The 9,242-nt window shown below is 49.3% G+C and overlaps 1 long non-coding RNA gene across 1 annotated transcript; it reads left to right on the top strand.

Moving 5' to 3' along the window:
• The first annotated feature begins 1,566 nt into the window (after positions 1 to 1,566).
• Positions 1,567 to 3,118, top strand: LOC109283536 (uncharacterized). Its single transcript, XR_002090736.2, has 2 exons — positions 1,567 to 1,692; positions 2,358 to 3,118. It is a non-coding gene; the product is annotated as an uncharacterized LOC109283536 (long non-coding RNA).
• Positions 3,119 to 9,242: the final 6,124 nt, after the last annotated feature.

Raw genomic sequence — 9,242 nt, 5'->3', positions numbered from 1 at the left:
GAGGGACAAGGCTGAACTCTTTGATGAGTGTTTTGCCTCTGTAATCCTGAACACGGATCAAGACAGATCTCCCAATTGCATTATAGATAGGCACAGATGGAACACAAGCCTACCAATGGTCAGCACCGACTTAGTAAAGGGACACTTGAAGGGGCTGGATGCGTTTAAATCAACAGGCCCAGATGACCTGCATGCAAGGGTGCTGAAGGAATTGGCCAGTATCATAGCACAGCCACTGGCACAGCTGTTCGAGTACTCTTGGGGCTCAGGTCAGGTCCCAGAGGACTGGAAAAGGGCCAATGTGGTTCCTATTTTCAAGAAGGGGAGGAAGAAGGATACGGGTAATTGTAGGCCATTTAGTCTCACCTCTATCCTTGGGAAAACCTTTGAAAAACTATTAAGGATCACATTTGTGGGAGCCCAGCAAGAAAAATAATGCTGAAGGGCAACCAGCACAGGTTCATAGCAGGTAGATCCTGCTGGACTAACCTTGTTTCTTTTTATGACCAGGTCACAAAAAACTTAGATGCAGAAGTCAAGGTAGATGTCATCTACTTGGATTTTAAGAAGGCCTTTGATACGGTATCTCATCCTATTCTCATGACCCCAGCGCTCTTTCCTGCCCAGGGCAGGGGGTTGGGCTCAACGATCTATTGAGGACCCTTCCAACCCTAACAACTATGAAACTATGAGTAGGGGGGCATGAGTTGAGGCCCTGTGAGTAGGGGGCATGAGTGGAGGTCCTATTAACTTGGGGGACCAGATTTGATCTAGGTAAGACTTCAGGCACCTGAGGCCACAGGTGGGCCTGAGGTTGACTGAAGGGTGGCAGAGGAGAAGCCGCAGAGAAATGAGGGAGTGAGTCAGCAGCCCTGTATAGAGAGCAGCTGCAGGGAGTTACCTGTTTAAGAGACAGGGACAGAGTTGATGCAGTATTTTGCAAACTGCACAGTGTTCATTCAGATGAGGGCAGTTGGAGATGTCAAAAAGGCCGTGCACTTGCTGGCCGGGGAGTGAAGGAAATCAAGCCTGAGGACCCTCTGGGTAAGGGCAGGGTGAGTGTGCCCCGGGAAAAAGGAGAAGTGGTATGAGTGAGGCCCAGCAAGGACAGTATGAAAGAGATCATGTGAGAGACAGTGGAGTATGAGAGGCCTCAGTGAGAGGGAAGCAGTATGAGTGTGGCCCGTAACAAGGCAGGTTGTGAAAGGCCTAATACTGTAATGAGTTGGGCCCGGCCTCAGGCTGGAGCTTTACACAGTTGTTAGAAACATCTGTGAGGCATGGGACACGTAAGGGAAGGTAGGAGAGTGTACTGAAGGCCCTAGACACTAGGGCCCAGAATGGGCAGCCTCTTGCCTAATTAAGATCGTAATTACTTAACAGCAAGGCGTGGCAGATAAACTAGGCAAGCAGTGTTCCTAGAGGCAGTGGGAGACCAGCACTGTGGCTGGCTGGGGGCCTCCCACTTTTGCCACAGCAAGTCAGCTGACAAGGAAGTCACCTGACCTGCATGGCAGGCCTTAGGAAACAGGAAATATAAGAGGCCAGATCTGGAGACAGAGGGTGCAGTCGGTCTCTGCACATTGTCGGGGAAGAAGCTCTGCCTTGAAGAGGACTTTATCAGAGAAACTGGTTGGGGGCTGTCCGCCTTGGAGACTATAAGCTAACAGGGGTAGAGCCTGGTACTTAAAGGTTAGTTACACAGCCTGAAGGAATAGGATTTGTGTTGTAGCCAGTTTGCTAACTGATGTTTTGGGTGAGACTGTGAGAGGTGGCTTTGGAGGTCCCACTAGTGCCCTAGGGGCACAAGATCACCTTTGAGCCCATCTAGGGGCAGGCTCAGAGTGTAGCCGGAGGGCCCAGAGCCCAGGGAAGGGCAGAACCTGGGGCCAGAGGGCCTGAAGTCCAAGAAGTAGCCCATGAGCCCAACAGGGGCAGAGACAGGGGCTAGAGAAGCCATAGCCCAGGCAAGGGAAAGAGAAGCCCAAGGGGGCAAGACAAGGGCTGGAGTCCAAGAAGCCAGACTCAATGTGGTGGATCTGAGCCAAAAATGCCCAGCCATAGCAGTGGGGTGGAAAGGCCCAGCCATAGCAGTGGGGAAGGCCAAGGCCCCAACAAGGGCCTGAAGTAGCCTGGTGGCTTTGGGGACCAGTGTCCCACTGGGTATGATGTTGAATACTGTCAGTGAAGCATGGCGTGACTATAAGAAACTAACATTGTATGAATCAAGGAGATCAATCATAACATTTTCATTGTGGTAGCTGGATTCCAAGATGGCTGCTGCAAATTTACAGTTTTGTTCACTATTAGATACTCAAAGTTTACAAAACTGCTATATCAACTCTGTTCTGTTTCAGATTACCTCAGTATGAAAACTTCTGATGAAGATTGTCAACAAAAGACACCTCCTTATTGCCCAACTGGTGGAGAATGTGGTCATTCTGAACCCTCCCTCCAAGGGTGGAAAAGGTAGAGTCTCTTTTGCAGCAGCTCCAGCTGCAACAGCAGCAATTTCACCAGCTCCAGCTGCAGCAACATCGATTTCAAAGACCTTCAGCAGCAACAGTAGGAATTTAAAAAATAGCTGCAATTGCAATAGCAGGATTTCTTACAGCAAGTGGTATGACAACAGAACCTGGGTCAAGGGGGTGGAGACTCTGTACACCCTAAGAGCAGGCCTGGGGTTCTGACCAAGATGGGGCCAGCCGATGACCCAGAAGCCTTTTTAGCCACGTTTGAATGTGTGGCAGAGGCATACGAGTGGGTCCGGGACACGTGAGCCATGTGGGTGGCCCCACTTCTTACGGGGGAAGCCCAACCTGCTTATCACGTGTTGGGGTTGGAGGCGGTTCGAGACTACAGGATAAGTAAAGTGGCAATTCTTGACTGCCTGAGCCTCACTGAGGATGCTTACCAGGGCTGGTTTAGAACTGAGGCCTGCAACCATCCCCAAGCTATGGCTCAGAGACTAAAGGATTGATGTACCTGGTGGCTCCACCCAGGTAACCGATCAGCGGGGAAGATTGCAGAACTGGTGGCACTGGAGCAATTTTGCATTATCCTCCTTGTAGAGATGCAGAAGTGAGAATAAAGCCTTTGCGTGGCCACTCTAAAAGAAGCCACTACTAGGGCAGAGGACTTTCTTGGGGTGGATGTGAAGTGTCGGGACCTCTGATGGAGTCAGCCTTTAAGTAGTAGGGGAAGGCCCAGTGGACACAGAGTGTCTGTGGGGATGATGTGGAGAGGGCCCATCACCTCCCCAACACCAGCTCAGAGAGGGATTGGCAGCTGACCTTGCCAGGGTACTGGTACCCCTGAAGCCACCCTGCAATCTGAACCAAAGGCCAGATGCCCAACTAACCTGTTTCCAATGCAGGGAGAAAGGGCACCAGGTCCAAGATTGTCTCCAGATGGGCTATGGGTACTCATCTGCATATCGCATTAGAAACGGGGGGGAGGGGACTCTGACATGTGCAGCTATGTTGCCCCCGTAAAGATTGGAGAGGTCTGAGTTGATGGGCTCGTGGACTCTGGCTCAGACCAGACACTTGTTCAGGCCCAATACGTGAAGGCCGAAGACATCCCTATGGGGAATGTGCTCATGTGACCTGTATCCATGGGGACACCTAGACCTACCCTGTGGCTTATCTAAAATTATCAATTGGTGCATGTGAGGGCCAAGTGGGTGCTGCTGTGGCCTCCTGTTGGGCCTATCCTGTGGTAGTGGGTTGGAACTAGGGCTTGATGAGTCACCTGCGGAAAGCCCGCCGAATGCAGAAGGCCCCAGTGGGTCCCAACTCAGCATAGCCTATGCTTGACCTAGAGCTGTTTTTGGACCCAGAGCTGTTTGGGCCACAACCCTAATCACACCAAGAATGGAGGTGGGCTTGGCAAGAAACACTCCTTGGACAACAAAAGCACTCAGGGACGGGCATTGCAGGCCAATGTAATTTAGATCCTCCAGAGATTTGAGGGGGGGGGGGGGGCCTAATGTGCCAAGGCCTACTGAGCCCACACTTGAACTGGAACTGGGTATGGGCCAGGATTTTTTGCAGGAGCAAGAAAAGGACCCTGTGTAAGTGAGGTTATATGGACAGTTGGCCCAAGCCTACCGAGCCATCCCTCAACCCCTGCCAGAATAGCCAAGACCCACATTTTGAACTACAGGAGGACCTCCTAGTCTGAATGACCAAAGATGGAGGGGAGGCACAAGAACTTGGCAGTCCCAGCTGTTGGTGCCCTGGCCTTACCACAAGCAGGTTCTAAGACTGGCCCATGATATACCCTGGGGGTGTCACCTAGGGCAAGAGAAAACCCAGAGCTATGTGTGCTGGCAAGATTCTTCTGGCCTGGAGTGTATAACAAGATCAAGAAGTACCGTGCCTCGTGCCCCGAGTATCGGTTGGTAGTGCCCCAGCTTGGTCCCAGATCCCTATTGGTGCCTGTCCCCTTGGTTGATACCCAGTTCGAGCAGGTCAGGGTGGATTTAGTTGGCTCACTAGAACCCAGCTCCCAAGGCACTCGATTCATATTAGTACTCATGGACTACACCACTTGCTACCCAGAGGCCTTGGCAATTTGGTCAGCATCCACCCAAAGTGTGGCCTTGGAATTGACACAAATCTTTTCCTAGGTGGGTATCCCAAAGGAGGCCTTAATCAACCAAGGTATGTGTTTGTTTGTTTTTTGTCCCAAGTGTTGGAAGAGGTTTCAGGGTTGTTCAAAGTTCATTCAATCAAGACCTTGGTGTACCACTCCCAAACCAATGGACTTGTTAAACGATTTAACCAGATATTAAAGGGAATGTTATAGAAGTTTGTAGCCAATTAGCCTCAGAATTGGGACTGGCTACTCCCCTACCTGTTGTTCACCATTCATGAGGTGCCCCAGTCCTCTACAAGCTTTTTGCCATTTGAGTTGTTATACGGGAGACAGCCCCAAGGGGTGCTGGACTTACTGCAGGAATTGTGGCAGTCTCAGGTTTCCACTACACAGAATATTGTACAATACATGCTAAAGTTGTGTGAACAGCTGGATCTGGTGGGGGCACTCATGAAAGAAAACCTGGAAGCTGCCCAGTACAGACAAGAACAACATTATAGTAAAGGGGCCTGACTGCAGATATATCAGCTGAGAGACTGAGTGCTGCTCTTGCTGCCATCACCAGAAACCAAACTATTGGTCAAATGGCAAGGCCTGTTCTAAGTACTGTGGTATGTTGGGCAAGGCTACTATGAAATACGCCTTGTAGGGAAGTGGCATGAGTCACAGGTGTACCATGGCAAGCTCTTAAAACCCTGGATTGGCCAAGAAGCCTGCCTGATGACCCTGAACTGGGAGACAACCACCTCAGGGGCACAGGATCCTCCCACCAGTCCTCCAGGAGGGCCCCATTTGGGGGAGGGACTAACCTTGGCTCAGCAGGGAGATATGAACACCATGCTGATGGAGTTTATGGAGATGTTCATGGAGAAACCCAGTAAGACCACATTGGTGGAGCACTGGATTACATTCAAGCCTGGCATCATCATCCAAAAAGTACGCTCATGAATTCCAGCATGGTTAAGGGACACAGTCTGGCAAGACATGACAAAAATGGTAGACTTGGGGGTAATAGAGGAGTCTGCGAGTGAATGGAGCAGCCCTACTGTACTGGTCCCAAAGCCTGACCGCACTGTCAGCTTCTGCACTGACTTTCACAAGATCAATGTGGTTTTGAAATGTGATGCATACTCCTTGCCTAGGATAGATGAATTGGTAGAAGAAATTGGCCATGCCAAGTATATATCCACCTTGGACCTAGCAAAAGGGTACTGGCAGATTCCGCTGGACCCTGCATCCCATGAAATGATGGCCTTCACCACCCTATGGAGGTTATGTCACTTTTGAACTCTCCCTTTTGGACTCCATGGTGCCCCAACAACTGATGGACAGGATATTCAAGGAGTAAGGCCAGTCCTACAATCAGTCCATGTGGCAGGAGTTATGGTCAACCCAACCAAGTGTCACCTAGGCAAGACCAAGACTAAGGATCTTAGGCATATCCTGGGCAACAGTAAGAGCTAGCCTCTGATAGACAACCCTGGTACAATCCCCAGTACCCGCAACAAAAAGACAGGTAAAATCCTTCTTAGGCTTGGCTAGCTATTATTGGTGGTTTATTCCCCAGTTTGCAGCCCTCACGGGCCCCCTAACTGATCTCCTTCAAAAGGGGGCCCTACAATGGGTGAAATGGTCACCAGTGTGCCTTCTCTTAACCCCTGGGGGTACCATCTCCCTGTCTACTGCTTGCTCAGGAGCTCCTTCCATGTCAGCAGTCAGGGTGAGTGCCTGCCCCATCTCTGGCCCTGGGCTTATCTCCCAGTTAAACCTCACCCCTTTCTGGTGACAATATTTGGATCTTGGGGAGTGTAAGTGGGACGGGTGATCTTAGCTTTGTCTTTCTTCTGTACCTGTCTGCCACGACTTGGATTGAAAGAAAATGAGGGAGATCAGTGATCTTTTCAAGGCTAGTGATCAATAAATACCACCTTGATGGAACATGCTCACTGTTGGTTTATTGTTTCAAAATAAAGTAGCTCCAGAACAATAGCCTCGCTAATTACTTCATTAGCGAGGCACATCTGGGTTGCCGGACAGATAACTCGGCACCAAACGCTTCACAGATACAATGTAGCGCTGAACATTCCAAGCACCGATTATCTCATTAACGAGGCACGTTCCCCACATCTCTCGCATCTGCCGCATATCAGAAGCGGTCCTGGCTGCTCCTGTTTCCCACACTACCACTCTCGTTTGACAATGCCAATCTGGGGTTGGAACCTGAACTGGCATGAAATCCTCCTGCCAGACCAAAGTCTTGGGGTCCCTATTGCTGCTCAGGGTTCCCCTGCCATGGTGCTCTGCCCAGCCCCAGTTCTCTCTTCACTCACCAGAGCTGCTGGAGTTACAAGGTACACGGCTTACCTGGTGTCTCTCAGTCTCAGGTCCTGAGATCCTGGTATCTTCCTAAAGTTGTCAGGTGAGCTTCTTGTCTTTCCTCTCTGTCTGGGGCTTTGGCTGCCCCTTGCTGTCCTCTCATGCCTGAAGGCAATCAGTCACTGCCCCGCCACCAGCTTTATGCCAGTTTTGGCAGGCTAATCACCTGATCCTGTCTGGGGTGTGTAATTTTCTCCACCCGGCAGGGTTCATCATTGGGTCAGTCTTGCCTGACCTAGCCTAAGTAACAGGGCTCCTGCCTGAGTCCCTGTTACAGAGAGCACTGGATTTGCAGCTGAATAAAGGCTTTTATCTGTGTCTCAGCAAAAGCTGCTGACCACAAGACAAAATGATATATTAAAAGTAACATTGCAAATACTTAGGCAAGCAGTTGCCTAACAATGTGGTAGTGTGTAGGATATATGGTGTAAGAAGAACAAGATGCAGCCCACCAGCTATCATCAGGAGATAAAGCAGAAACAAAACGCTGGAGATGAAGAAGGAGTCAACAAAAAACCAGGAAGAACCAGCAAGTGACTGGAGGAAGTGGAGGTCAAAGTCTTATGCATGCGCTCTTAGCAGAGAGGCATGTAAATGAATGAAATGCACAGGTAATTCCATGTTAATGAAGTAAATAGTAAACAGAGGTGGAGCTTGAGAGAGGAGGAGATATGGATGGAACCAAAGAAGGGGCAAAGGTGAAATAAAAGTTAATGAACATGAATCAAAGTGTATAAAATGTGTAAAGAACTAATGTACACTGATGCTCCCTGGTTTCACAGGCTGTGTCTGGGAGGGAGCTCGCCCGAAGCTATCTCCATTTTGAATAAAGCTGTTGTGAGCAATGTGTGCTGGTGATTGCTCCCTGCTTGCTCTGGGTAATGAGTAACAGGAGCCATGAGCAATTGGATCATCGTCTCCCTAGTCAGTGGGTGCCGCATGGAGTCGGAGTCTAATGGTAAGGTGCTCCCCATGCTTGCTGACTAAGCTCCTACTAGAGCCTCCTCCCATCTTAAAGTAACAGATAAGCCCAGCGCCCATAACAGTCACAGAGGGTTCCCTTGCAGGAAGGGAGAGTGTCTACCCTGGGATGCTGGAGGACCTGGACAAACACTATCACCCTATGTGTGATATTCCACACGCTCAAATTAAAGTTTGAGAGAAACCAGCTACAAAAGTGTTCAACATTTTTTCAAGGAACACTTTTGTGGCTGGTTGCTCATTTTTATTATGTGATAATTAGGTTGCATGTGCAGCATCTCTAAGTTTCTGGTGCAATTAACTAGTTAATACAATAAATGTAATGTGCATCAGGCCTAAATTTAAACACTGATTAAAAAGCACAAATTATTCCAACTGTAGAGCACAAGAACAATCTCTCACTTCCCCTTTACCCTCCTCAATGAACTGAATCCAAAAGCTTGGATACTGGTTTCTCTCTCTACACTTGTCTCCAGAATGGGGCAGATTCGTGGCTCTTATTAGGAATGAAAGTTTTCAATGGAACACAGATAGGGTTTTTTCCCATGCTAAGATTTACAGTTCTATTACAATAAGATTTTTTTTTTAGTATTGGGCTTCCAGGTTAGAAAGTAGACTCTTACTTTAAAATGGTTATCCAGAACAATAGTGACATTTTTTGAGGGGGAGGGGAGGGGACAGTTCATAATGGGAGTTGGTAATATCTCTTATTCAACAAACTGATTTGTTAGGAGAGATGGTAGACAAGTTTTCCCCATTAAGGCAATTTATGCTTAAGGACTTTTGTAGCATCTCTCCCAACTCTTCATAGTTTCATAGTAGTTTGGGATCAGAAGGGACCTGAACAAATCATCTAGTCTGACCTCCCGCCACTGGCAGGAGCACACACTGGGATCACACGACCTCAGACAGGTGTTTGTCCAATTTCTTTCTGAATTTACCCAGGTAGGAGCGAGGACCACTGCCCTAGGAAGTTGGTTCCAGATCCTAGTCACCCTAACAGTGAAATAGTGTCTCCTAATCTCTAACCTGAACCTATTCTCCAGCAGCTTCTGGCCACTGTTCCTCGTCACCCCAGGTGCTTCAGTGGGGAATAGGGCCCTTCCTATTTGCTGCTGATCTCCCCTAACGAGTTTGTAGGCAGCCACCAAATCCCCCCTCAGCCTCCGCTTGCTGAGGCTGAACAGGTTCAGGTCCCTCAGCCTCTCCTCATAGGGCCTGCCCTGTTGCCCTTCAACCAAGCGGGTGGCCCTCCTCTGAACCCTCTCAAGGCAGGCCACATC

The sequence above is a fragment of the Alligator mississippiensis genome, chromosome 10 (assembly GCF_030867095.1).
Source record: "Alligator mississippiensis isolate rAllMis1 chromosome 10, rAllMis1, whole genome shotgun sequence".
Classification (NCBI taxonomy): Eukaryota; Metazoa; Chordata; order Crocodylia; family Alligatoridae; genus Alligator; species Alligator mississippiensis.
The sequence above is the reverse complement of the archived record's forward strand: the minus strand, read 5'-3'. Positions and strand labels throughout refer to the sequence as shown.